Genomic DNA, 14,607 nt, shown 5'->3' on the forward strand with positions numbered 1-14,607 from the left:
CTAAACTACTGACGTTTCCAGTGAGCATTGCTGGGGCTTATGATCCAAAAGTGGAAAATAACATCATTTTACCATAAACCGGCCACGACCAGGTGCTCCTCGCAAAATTTCACAAAGAGGAGTGAAAATAATTATGGGAAGAGTTGTCCAAGAGCCAAGAACACCTGTGGAAAGCAACAGAAAGACCTGGAATCAGCAGGCACAATTGTTTCAAAGAAAACAATAAGCAATGCACTCAACCTCCATGGCCTGTATACACGCTCATCATACAAGACTCCATTGCTCAACAAAACACATACTCAAGCGCTTTTAATGTTTGCTCAAGAACAATTAAAAAAGCTTGTGAAATAGTGGGAGAATATAGTCTGGTCAGAGGAGACCAAAACTGAACTCTTTGGATGCCATAAATCCCCCCCAAAACACCAACAGTGAGGATTGATGGTGGGAACATCATGGTGTGCGGCTGTTTTTCAGCCTACGGCACTGGCAAGCTTCTTATAATTAAAGGAAGGATGGATGGAAAAATGTACGGAGACAGTCGTGATAGAAATCTTCTGCCATGTCCAAGGATGTTGAAGATCAAACAAGAATGGACATTTCACAAAGACAATGATCCCAAACAAACAACCAAGGACACACTCCATTAGTTTCAGAGAAAGAAAATAAAGCTGCTAGAATGGCCGAGCCGATCACCGGAGCTGAATCCAAAAGAAAATGTATGGACGGAACTAAAGCTCAGAGTTCATAGAAGGATCCGAGACCTGCAGGATGTGAGGAGTGTGTGCGGAAGAATGGACCGAAATCCACCTGACCAATGCAGGCGACTAGTGTCTCCATACAGGATGTGAGGAGTGTGTGCGGAAGAATGGACCAAAATCCACCTGAGCAATGCAGGCGACTAGTGTCTCCATACAGGATGTGAGCAGTGTGTGCGGAAGAATGGACCAAAATCCACCTGACCGATGAAGGTGACTAGTGTCTCCATACAGGATGTGAGGAGTGTGTGCGGAAGAATGGACCAAAATCCACCTGAGCAATGCAGGCGACTAGTGTCTCCATACAGGATGTGAGGAGTGTGTGCGGAAGAATGGGCCAAAATCCACCTGAGCAATGCAGGCGACTAGTGTCTCCATACAGGATGTGAGGAGTGTGTGCGGAAGAATGGGCCAAAATCCACCTGAGCAATGCAGGTGACTAGTGTCTCCATACAGGATGTGAGGAGTGTGTGCAGAAGAATGGACCGAAATCCACCTGACCAATGCAGGCGACTAGTGTCTCCATACAGGATGTGAGGAGTGTGTGCGGAAGAATGGACCAAAATCCACCTGACCGATGAAGGTGACTAGTGTCTCTATACAGGATGTGAGGAGTGTGTGCGGAAGAATGGACCAAAATCCACCTGAGCAATGCAGGCGACTAGTGTCTCCATACAGGATGTGAGGAGTGTGTGCGGAAGAATGGGCCAAAATCCACCTGAGCAATGCAGGTGGCTAGTGTCTCCATACAGGATGTGAGGAGTGTGTGCAGAAGAATGGACCGAAATTCACCTGACCAATGCAGGCGACTAGTGTCTCCATACAGGATGTGAGGAGTGTGTGCGGAAGAATGGACCAAAATCCACCTGACCGATGAAGGTGACTAGTGTCTCCATACAGGATGTGAGGAGTGTGTGCGGAAGAATGGACCAAAATCCACCTGAGCAATGCAGGCGACTAGTGTCTCCATACAGGATGTGAGGAGTGTGTGCGGAAGAATGGACCGAAATCCACCTGAGCAATGCAGGCGACTGGTGTCTCCATACAGGATGTGAGGAGTGTGTGCGGAAGAATGGACCGAAATCCACCTGACCAATGCAGGTGACTAGTGTCTCCATACAGGATGTGAGGAGTGTGTGCGGAAGAATGGGCCAAAATCCACCTGAGCAATGCAGGCGACTAGTGTCTCCATACAGGATGTGAGGAGTGTGTGCGGAAGAATGGGCCAAAATCCACCTGAGCAATGCAGGCGACTAGTGTCTCCATACAGGATGTGAGGAGTGTGTGCGGAAGAATGGGCCAAAATCCACCTGAGCAATGCAGGCGACTAGTGTCTCCATACAGGATGTGAGGAGTGTGTGCGGAAGAATGGACCGAAATCCACCTGACCAATGCAGGTGACTAGTGTCTCCATACAGGATGTGAGGAGTGTGTGCGGAAGAATGGACCAAAATCCACCTGAGCAATGCAGGTGACTAGTGTCTCCATACAGGATGTGAGGAGTGTGTGCGGAAGAATGGGCCAAAATCCACCTGAGCAATGCAGGCGACTAGTGTCTCCATACAGGATGTGAGGAGTGTGTGCGGAAGAATGGACCGAAATCCACCTGACCAATGCAGGCGACCAGTGTCTCCATACAGGATGTGAGGAGTGTGTGCGGAAGAATGGACCAAAATCCACCTGAGCAATGCAGGCGACTAGTGTCTCCATACAGGATGTGAGGAGTGTGTGCAGAAGAATGGACCGAAATCCACCTGAGCAATGCAGGCGACTGGTGTCTCCATACAGGATGTGAGGAGTGTGTGCGGAAGAATGGGCCAAAATCTACCTGAGCAATGCAGGGACTAGTGTCTCCATACAGGATGTGAGGAGTGTGTGCGGAAGAATGGACCAAAATCCACCTGACCAATGCAGGTGACTAGTGTCTCCATACAGGATGTGAGGAGTGTGTGCGAAAGAATGGACCAAAATCCACCTGAGCAATGTAGGCGACTAGTGTCTCCATACAGGATGTGAGGAGTGTGTGCGGAAAAATGGACCGAAATCCACCTGAGCAATGCAGGCGACTAGTGTCTCCATACAGGATGTGAGGAGTGTGTGCGGAAGAATGGACCGAAATCCACCTGAGCAATGCAGGTGACTAGTGTCTCCATACAGGATGTGAGGAGTGTGTGCGGAAGAATGGACCAAAATCCACCTGACCAATGCAGGTGACTAGTGTCTCCATACAGGATGTGAGGAGTGTGTGCGGAAGAATGGACCGAAATCCACCTGAGCAATGCAAGTGACCAGTGTCTCCATACAGGAGGTGTCTGGAAGCTTTATCACCAACAAAGGCTTTTGTACAAAGTATTACAAAAATGTGTCAGTAAGCGTGTTCAATACTTTTTCCGCTGTGTAGTTTCTCATTATTACAGATCACTAAATTTTTGGACATCTAGGGTTTCATTTCTTAGCGATGTTTGGTGACATGATTTTCTTTGGTGAGAAATTTATGTGCATAGTACCTCCAGCAGTGCCTTGTTAAAGAAACTGAGGGTCAAGCATTTCCAGACCTAAACCCTATGGAGCATCTGTGGGGCCTCCTCGAACAGAAGGTGGAGGAGCGCAAGGTTTCTAACCATCCACCAGCTCCGGGATGTCGTCATGGAGGATAGAATAGGATCCAGTGGCTCCTGTGAAGATCAATTGAACTCTTTGCCCAAGAGAGTTAAGGCAGTGCTGGAAAATAATGGTGACCACACAAAATAGTCTTTAGTGACCACACAAATACACTTTGGGCTCAGTTTGGCCATTTTCACTTAAGGGTGTACTTACTTTTGTTGCCAGTGATTTAGACAGTACTGGTTGTGTGTTATTTAGACAACACTAAATTTACCCAGTTATACAAGTTTCACACTGACACTGTACATTGTATCAAAGTGTCAGATCTTCAGTGTTGTCCCAAGAAAAGATATAATAAAATATAAAAAAATGTGATTGGTGTACTCACGCTTGTGTTATAATATATATGTGTGTGTGTATGTGCGCGTGTATATATATATATATATATATATATATATATTTTTTTTTTTTTTTTTTTTAATAAGTGGGTTGAATTTTATTTAAAAAAAACAAAACATAAAATATATATATTTATTTTATATATAATATATATATATATACACACACACGCTATATACATTATACATTATATATATATATGTATATACACACATATATATAAATATATATATTATAGTATACATATATATATATATATATATATATATATATACAGTATGTATATAATATATATATATATATATTTATATATTAATTTTCTTATTTATTTTTTTTAAATAAACTTCAACCCACTTATCAAAGATGGCAAAATGTGATGGTGTATTTACTTTTTGTATATACTGCCTTATTATATATACAGCTATGTAAAAATTATCAGGTATATAGTAATTTGAACTATAATATAAATAATAAGAATGGTATTAATAGCATGAGAAAAGGGTTAATGTTCAGCAAAGTAGTTACATTGTTGCAATAAAGTAAAAATGTATTATTTTCAAATGTGTAATAAAGCAGAAAGGACAATTAATTTCCATTTATACTTTTACAAGAAACTATTAATACATTGAAATATCGCTGCTTTCTAATGAGGGCATATTTCTTGATAAGTTTATGATCAGACCGGGCTATCAGATGGGCTTGGAAGTACTGGGTAATATTAGACGGCACATTGTAGTAATGGGCTAATAATGCTCTTTATACTGTAGATTGTGTAATCTAATCCACCTGCTGCTGAGTACTTTGCTCCAATCTTCTTTTTATCCTGTAGTTTTAGAAGGAAAACACTTTTATGTCTGTTAATGTCTAATGATTTATCACTGTGGCATATATAATGTTGTCAGGGTGGGAAGTAGTGAGCAAAATGTGTACAATTACAGTTATTTGGGTTTCAATGGCAAAACTAATTATTTCGGCATACACAGTTGTGATCTCAATACTACGTAACGCGTTTCAGCTTTTAGGGTAAGTGCATTTTTATTTTTATATATATATATATACATAGTGTGTATATATATATATATATATATATATATATATATTATTTTTTTTATTTATTTTTTTTTGGGGTCATAGGCCAGTTTCCCACATCCTTCTTTTTGCCGGTTTCGCGGATCCGGCACGCTCCCGTACAGTGAATACAGTACAATGACAGCGCTGTAACTTCCGGGTCACATGCGCCGGTCACATGACAGCACGTGACCGGCGCTTGTTGCGCTGTCATTGTACTGTATTCACTGTACGGGAGCGTGCCGGATCCGCGAAACCAGCAAAAAGAAGGATGTGTGAAACTGGCCTAAGAAAAGGAAAGCAACCAACTTTCAATTCTTGATTAGAAACCTCCTTTTCAAGTTTTGTGCGTCCAGCTTCTTACTATTCATAATATATTAGCACTTTTTCATCACATAGTGACTTACCTGTTTAAATCCATTTTTTTTTATACTGCTCCGTTTCGACAGTCCGTGGTCTTTTGATGGTGGGCGGTCCGGGTTTCGAGTCTGCAGCGACATCTTCTGACATAAAGCTGGAGCAGGTCGAGTCTTGAGCTATCAGATGGAGCCTACAGATAAGATCAAAACGGTTTATCACCTTTTCTGTCTTCTCTTATACCATCTACACAGAACTCAATTACTCAATGAACACCACGTAGCAAAAAGAAGTATCAGCAATTCTTACTTTTATATTAGTCCCGGCAATCACATGATTACCAACACTACATTATAATATATTATATTATATATATATATTTATATATATATATATATATATATATTTTATTTATTTTTTTTATATATATATATATATATATATATATATATATTTATAAATAATAACTGAAATTAAAAAATAAGCCATAAATGAAAAAAATATTCCTCCAAAAAATCTGAGGAAAAAAACCCCCTCCCAAGCAGTTATTTAGCTGTAAAATGAGACAAAAGGATTTCAGATGGACTCTTGTTTTTTTTCCGGCAGTGTCCATCTTTTCGAATGGGCAGAAGAACGTACTATAATATGCTCATTGGAAGAAAAAAAAAAAAAATTATATATATATATATAATATATATATATATATATTATATATATATATATATATATATATATATATATATATATATATATATATATATATATGGGGTGGATTTAAACTCTGTCTCATTGAAATCTATGCAGTTCAAATTTGGAGAGAAAAGGGTTAATAGACCGCGCTGCTGTAGAAAAGAGGATCCATGTAGAAGGAATGATTTTATTTGTCTACGCGTTTCAAAGCCTTATGGCTTTTTCCTCAGGACAAATCATATATACATAAATACCAATATATAATATTTTATATATATTTTATATTATATATATATTTTATAATATCTATGGCTGTTTTGGAGAGTTCATCTGAATCCCACACAGAAGGACCAAAGTGCAATGTGAATGGATACTTAGTCCTTCAAAAGTAGTTGAAATTTGTGGAAAAGTAAAATCTGTTTGTAGCAATAAAGAAAATCTGCCGGTTCAGTCATTATCTCCATACAAAACACTGATTACATGACTGTAGGCTACAGGAAGAGAAGATATTCTGTGCTTTTATGAAACAAAAGCACAGTTGTATTGCCCAAAAAATCCACTTTAAAGGGGTTATGTAAATGAGACTAGAGAAATTCGGCTTTTTCGGCTCTCAGTTCCGTCTGCAGCCTAAAGGCCCTGTTCCACATAGCAATGTCGTTAGCGAGATCGCTGAAACGTCACAGGTTTTGTGATGCAACAGCGACTTCGCTACGTGTGACACATAGCAGCCCCCTGCTGTGATATCACCGATCGTACCTGAATGTCTTGGTTCGTTTTTTGATTGTTGGTGACCCGTTGGGCAGCATGCATCGCTGTGTTTGATGCTATAACAACAACGAGCGACCTCGTTGGGTGTAAACACTACTCCTCTATGGAGGTCTGAGTCGTCAGAATAGCTGCTGTGTGACAGGGTCCCAACGACCGCCGAGGTCGTTATACGGATCACCATATCATTAATTAGATCTGCCTGTTTGCCAGCTCACTAGCGACCATGTAGTGACGAACCAGCGATCCTGACCAGGTCGTATCGTTGTCGGGATCGCTGGAACGTCGCTACGTGTAACAAGACCCTAACTTTCCCATAGGTGATTGACATGTTGTTACTAACGGTCCATCATCCGGTGGAGGGCAGAGTGGACGTCCCCGCAATACGGCAAATTACTTATATCCTCATAGCCTACACGGCCATGTAACCGATTTGAAGGGGGGGGGGGGTCGAGGGGGGTGTGGGGGGGTGGGGGGGGAGAGAATTTCAAAGAATTCACAGATTCCATTTAAAGTGTGTGTTGATAGATTAAATTTGACTAAATATAAGGAACGTTCCTTGGTGCAAAATGTAATAACTGATTGTTTTAACCTAAAAAAAAAAAAGTATGGTAATGTTGGAAATTTTTATCCTATACACAAATAAAAATGTGAACAATCTTCTTTCGTTCTTGTATTACGGGGTCATCTAACAGGTATGACTGAACCACAATGTTCATGGTTGTATCAACAGGAAGAGCGATCACCACAGGACTGAGCATTCAATGGTTGATCAACCATTCACCAACGTCTACCCAATGGTCTCATTTATTGTCTAGCGATGTCTTGGATTCAGTGGTTGATTTTCACACATACAAGTGCATCTCAATAAATTAGAATATCACCAAAGAGTTAATTTATTTCAGCAATTCAGTACAAAAAGGGAAACACATTATATAGAGTCATTACACACAGAGGGATCTATTTCACGTGTTTATTATATATTATGTAGAGTCATTACACACAGAGGGATCTAATTCACACATTTATTAGAGTCATTACACACAGAAGGATCTATTTCACACGTTTATTATATATTATATAGAGTCATGACACACAGAGGGATCTATGTCACACGTTTATTATATATTATATAGAGTCATTACACACAGTGGGATCTATTTCACGTGTGTATTATATATTATATAGAGTCATTACACACAGAGGGATCTATTTCACACATTTATTATATATTATATAGAGTCATTACACACTGAGAGATCTATTTCACACGTTTATTATATATTATATAGAATCATTACACACAGAGGGATCTATTTCACACGTTTATTATATATTATATAGAGTCATTACACACAGAGGGATCTATTTCACACGTTTATTATATATTATATAGAATCATTACACACAGAGGATCTATTTCACACGTTTATTATATATTATATAGAGTCATTACACACAGAGGGATCTATTTCACGTGTATATTATATAGAGTCATTACACACAGAGGGATCTATTTCACGTGTTTATTATATATTATGTAGAGTCATTACACACAGAGGGATCTATTTCACACGTTTATTATATATTATATAGAGTCATTACACACAGAGTGATCTATTTCACGTGTGTATTATATATTATAAAAATCAAAAAAGTCCGTGGAGCCTCTGTTAGGAGTCTCAACACAGAAAATAGCCAGATATCCCTCCGGGAAGGGCCCAGCCACGGAGTGGCTCTTTTTAGGAAACCACCATAACCACCATATTAAGTGGCCTTTTTAGTCAATATCCAACTCTATGACAAGTTTAAAGATATGACAAGGGAAATTCCAAGGCCAGGTATCCATCCACAGACAGCTGTTACGGGGTATTGCCCCTCATCAGTGTGGAGTAGGATTCTGGCCAGGTGGGAGCAATGCCTAGTAGACCAACAAGACAAAACATTCACTGATCTCGGGGAGACCAGCCAGAGAAAACACTGCCAGCAGCCAACGAGGGCGCTCAACACAGTGAAATCCTAGGTGCAACCATCACTGGACCTCAGCAGCTTGGATTGTGGCCTCCACTCTTCCTCCAGACTCTGGGACCGCGATTTCCAAGTGAAATTCAAAATTTACCTTCATTTGAAATCAACACCTTGGACACTGAGAACATTCCAGTTCTTTTTCTCCTTGGCCCAGGTAAGACACTTCTGGCGTAGTCTATTGGTCATAAGTGGCGTGACACAAGGAATGCGACACTTGTAGCCCATGTCCTGGATACGTCTGTGTGTGGTGGCTCTTGAAGCACTGACTCCAGCAGTGTCCACTCGTTATGAATCTCCCCAAAATTTTTAAATGGCTTTTTCTTAACAATCCTATCAAGGCTGTTGTTATTCCGGTTGCTTGTGCACCTTTTTCTTCCACACTGTTTCCTTCCACTCAGCTTTCCATTAATATGATTAAATACAGCACTCTGTGAACAGCCAGCTTCTTTAGCAATGACCTTATGTGGCTTACCCTATCTGTGGAGTGTGTCAGTGACTGCCTTCTGGACATTTGTCAAGTCAGCAGTCTTCCCCATGATTGTGTAGCCTACTGAACCAGACTAAGGGACCATTTTAAATGCTTAGGAAGCCTTTGCAGGTGTTTTGTGGTAATTATTCTAATTTTCTGAGAATGACTTTTGGATTTTCATTGACCGTAAGCCATAATCATCAACATGAACAGAATTAATCACTTGAAATAAATCCCTCTGTGTGTAATGACTTTATATAATATATAATAAATACGTGAAATAGATCCCTCTGTGTGTAATGACTCTATATAATATATAATAAACACGTGAAATAGATCCCTCTGTGTGTAATGACGCTATATAATGTATAATAAACACGTGAAATAGATCCCTCTGTGTGTAATGACGCTATATAATATATAATAAACATGTGAAATAGATCCCTCTGTGTGTAATGACTCTATATAATATATAATAAACATGTGAAATAGATCCCTCTGTGTGTAATGACTCTATATAATATATAATAAACACGTGAAATAGATCCCTCTGTATGTAATGACTCTATATAATATATAATAAACACATGAAATAGATCCCTCTGTGTATAATAACTCTATATAATACATAATGAACATGTGAAATAGATCCCTCTGTGTGTAATGACTATATACTGTAATATATAATAAAGACGTGAAATACATCCTTCTGTGTGTAATGACTCTATATAATATATAATAAACACGTGAACTAGATCCCTCTGTGTGTAATGATTCTATACAATATATAATAAACACGTGCAATAGATCCCTCTGTGTGTAATGACTCTATATGATGTATAATAAATACGTGAAATAGATCCCTCTGTGTGTAATGACTCTATATAATATATAATAAACACGTGAAATAGATCCCTCTGTGTGTAATGACTTTATATAATAAACACATGAAATAGATCCCTTTGTGTGTAATGACTCTATAGAATATATAATAAACTTGTGAAATAGATCCCTCTGTGTGTAATGACTATATACTGTAATATATAATAAAGATGTGAAATACATCCTTCTGTGTGTAATGACTCTATATAATATATAATAAAGACGTGAAATAGATCCTTCTGTGTGTAATGACTATATAATATATAATAAACACGTGAAATAGAACCCTCTGTGTGTAATGACTCTATATATCTGTTTAACTTTTTGTATTGAATTACAAATAAATTAACTTTTTGATGATATTCTGATTTATTGAGATGCTTCTGTATGTAGACCCGGTGGAGATTGTTCAGGATTTATTAATTCTGTGCTGTAGTCATGAAAGGATATCTTCAATTTTGGAATTTAGAAAGGGTGGAAACCTTTGTAGGTAAAACTATGCAGTACAGAATGGCTGATAAAGTTATCACCAATATTCAAGCGAGGGTTCAACAAACTCAAAGCCTTCTTCTCGCTCAGCTTCACAAAACACTACTTTTACCAGTCTCGTTACCCACATTAGTTGCATAGCAAATCATTCTCACGCCGATATTCAGAGGCGAAGTGGCAGCCAGAATTAAGCTGATAATGTTAACAGAATTCCTGCCGTACAGAATAAGATTTCAACAGTAATATAATTTATAAGTAGATAAATCACCTAAAAATATAATGCCATTGTGCCTGGCATGAGCAATCAGGAGACACCATTACGACAGCTTCAGCTGTTAATCTGGGTATTTAAAGGCGAGCGCAGAAGGGCTGCTCGCTCGTACAATGGGCCTTGTGAGAAGGGACCTGGCTGTATTTTAGAGACTCCGCTAAAGGTGACGATTGTAAGGACATCAAACCTTCGAGAGCTTAAACAATATGATGGCAGAGCCGCTTCTCATATTCATGGCTGAATTTAGGGTCGAAGGTCTCCTTCACAAGGGCCCATGTTGGGTCGTACACATTAGAATGCTGTCGGCCAAACACCATCTTTCCAGACTCCCCCCAAATACAAGAATGCTCGACTCTAATCAGCGCTCCTAGGCTCTCTATGGCGCTGAAGCTCTGTATTCAGATATCTCCATCAGTCCTATAGACAATGAATGGAGCAATAGTGAATATGCTTGGCCAATCCTCTTTTCTGATGGGGCATCGCAGAGACCCACTCTTGGGATTAATGGGGGTCTCAGTGGACCAACAACAGATCTCAAGTTATCACCATGTACCTAGTTTTTTTTTAAAGGCGATCTGTCACCAGATTTAATAATACAACCTGCATTCTTTATTAAGTAGATCCCTTAGACCTGATGAGGCTGCAGTACCTACTATGACAATTCATCTCAGAATGCCTATATTAGCCTTTGTTATGAGAATTTTTTATGTCAACTGTACATCCTAATATCACGATCATACAGCCATTTTTCTGTTGATTTTTTTCTCATTAGGTGTAAGATCTCTATTAGTCATGAGCACACACTACCATGCTCGGGTGCTCAGCACTCGTAGCTAGTGATGAGTGGGCACTACCATGCTCGGGTGCTCAGTACTGGTAACTAGTGATGAGCGGGCACTACCATGCTCGGGTGCTCAGTACTGGTAACTAGTGATGAGCGGGCACTACCATGCTCGGGTGCTCAGTACTGGTAACTAGTGATGAGCGGGCACTACCATGCTCGGGTGCTCAGTACTGGTAACTACTGATGAGCGGGCACTACCATGCTCGAGTGCTCAGCACTCGTAGCTAGTGATGAGTGGGCACTACCATGCTCAGGTGCTCAGCACTCGTAGCTAGTGATGAGTGGGCACTACCATGCTCAGGTGCTCAGTACTGGTAACCAGTGATGAGCGGGCACTACCATGCTCAGGTGCTCAGTACTGGTAACTAGTGATGAGCGGGCACTACCATGCTCAGGTGCTCAGTACTGGTAACTAGTGATGAGCGGACACTACCATGCTCGGGTGCTCAGTACTGGTAACTAGTGATGAGCGGGCACTACCATGCTCGGGTGCTCAGTACTGGTAACCAGTGATGAGCGGGCACTACCATGCTCAGGTGCTCAGTACTGGTAACTAGTGATGAGCGGGCACTACCATGCTCGGGTGCTCAGTACTGGTAACTAGTGATGAGCAGGCACTACCATGCTCAGGTGCTCAGCACTCGTAGCTAGTGATGAGTGGGCACTACCTTGCTCGGGTGCTCAGTACTGGTAACTAGTGATGAGCGGGCACTACCATGCTCGGGTGTTCAGTACTGGTAACTAGTGATGAGCGGGCACTACCATGCTCGGGTGCTCACTACTGGTAACTAGTGATGAGCAGGCACTGCCATGCTCAGGTGCTCTGTACTGGTAACTAGTGATGAGCGGGCACTACCATGCTCGGGTGCTCAGTACTGGTAATTAGTGATGAGCGGGCACTACCATGCTCGGGTGCTCAGTACTCGTAGCTAGTGATGAGCGGGCACTACCATGCTCGGGTGCTCTGTACTCATAACTAGTGATGAGCGGGCACTACCATGCTCGGGTTCTCAGTACTGGTAACTAGTGATGAGCGGGCACTAAAATGCTCGGGTGCTCAGTACTCGTAACTAGTGATGAGCTGGCACTACCATGCTCAGGTGCTCAGTACTCGTAACTAGTGATGAGCGGGCACTACCATGCTCGGGTGCTCAGTACTGGTAACTAGTGATGAGCTGGCACTACCATGCTCGGGTGCTCAGTACTGATAACTAGTGATGAGCAGGCACTACCATGCTCGGGTACTCAGTACACCTAAATAGTGATGAGCGAGCACTACCATGCTCGGGTGCTCTGTACTGGTAACTAGTGATGAGCGGGCACTACCATGCTCGGGTGCTCAGTACTGGTAACTAGTGATGAGTGGGCACTACCATGCTCGGGTGCTCTGTACTGGTAACTAGTGATGAGCGGGCACTACCATTCTTGGGTGCTCTGTACTCGTAACTAGTGATGAGCGGGCACTACCATGCTCGGGTGCTCAGTACTCGTAACTAGTGATGAGCGGGCACTACCATGCTCGGGTGCTCTGTACTAGTAACTAGTGATGAGCGGGCACTACCATGCTCGGGTGCTCGGTACTCGTAACTAGTGATGAGCGGGCACTACCATGCTCGGGTGCTCAGTACTCGTAACTACAGATGAGTGGGCACTACCATGCTCGGGTACTCAGTTCTGGTAACTAGTGATGAGCGGGCACTACCATGCTTGGGTGATCAGTACTGGTAACTAGTGATGAGCGGGCACTACCATGCTCAGGTGCTCTGTACTCGTAACTAGTGATGAGCGGGCACTACCATGCTCGGCTGCTCAGTACTCGTAACTAGAGATGAGTGAGCACTACCATGCTCGGGTGCTCAGTACTGGTAACTAGTGATGAGTGAGCACTACCATGCTCAGGAGCTCAGTACTCGTAACTAGTGATGAGTGAGCACTACCATGCTCCGGTGCTCAGTACTCGTAACTAGTGATGAGTGAGCACTACCATGCTCAGGTGCTCAGTACTGGTAACTAGTGATGAGCGGGCACTACCATGCTCAGGTGCTCAGTACTCGTAACTAGTGATGAGCGGGCACTACCATACTCAGGTGCTCAGTACTCGTAACTAGTGATGAGCGGGCACTACCATACTCAGGTGCTCAGTACTTGTAACTAGTGATGAGCGGGCACTACCATGCTCAGGTACTTGGTACTCATAACTAGTGATGAGCGGGCACTACCATGCTCAGGTGCTCAGTACTTGTAACTAGTGATGAGTGGGCACTACCATGCTCGGGTGCTCGGTACTTGTAACTAGTGATGAGCGGGCACTACCATGCTCGGGTGCTCAGTACTCGTAACTAGTGATGAGTGAGCACTACCATGCTCGGGTGCTCAGTACTGGTAACTAGTGATGAGCGGGCACTACCATACTCAGGTGCTCAGTACTTGTAACTAGTGATGAGCGGGCACTACCATGCTCAGGTGCTCAGTACTTGTAACTAGTGATGAGTGAGCACTACCATGCTCAGGAGCTCAGTACTCGTAACTAGTGATGAGTGAGCACTACCATGCTCCGGTGCTCAGTACTCGTAACTAGTGATGAGCGGGCACTACCATGCTCGGGTGCTCAGTACTGGTAACTAGTGATGAGCGGGCACTACCATGCTCAGGTGCTCAGTACTCGTAACTAGTGATGAGCGGGCACTACCATACTCAGGTGCTCAGTACTTGTAACTAGTGATGAGTGGGCACTACCATGCTCAGGTACTTGGTACTCATAACTAGTGATGAGCGGGCACTACCATGCTCAGGTGCTCAGTACTTGTAACTAGTGATGAGTGGGCACTACCATGCTCGGGTGCTCAGTACTTGTAACTAGTGATGAGCGGACACTACCATGCTCAGGTACTTGGTACTCATAACTAGTGATGAGCGGGCACTACCATGCTCAGGTGCTCAGTACTTGTAACTAGTGATGAGTGGGCACTACCATGCTCGGGTTCTC

Source organism: Anomaloglossus baeobatrachus, chromosome 10 (assembly GCF_048569485.1).
Source record: "Anomaloglossus baeobatrachus isolate aAnoBae1 chromosome 10, aAnoBae1.hap1, whole genome shotgun sequence".
NCBI lineage: Eukaryota > Metazoa > Chordata > Amphibia > Anura > Aromobatidae > Anomaloglossus > Anomaloglossus baeobatrachus.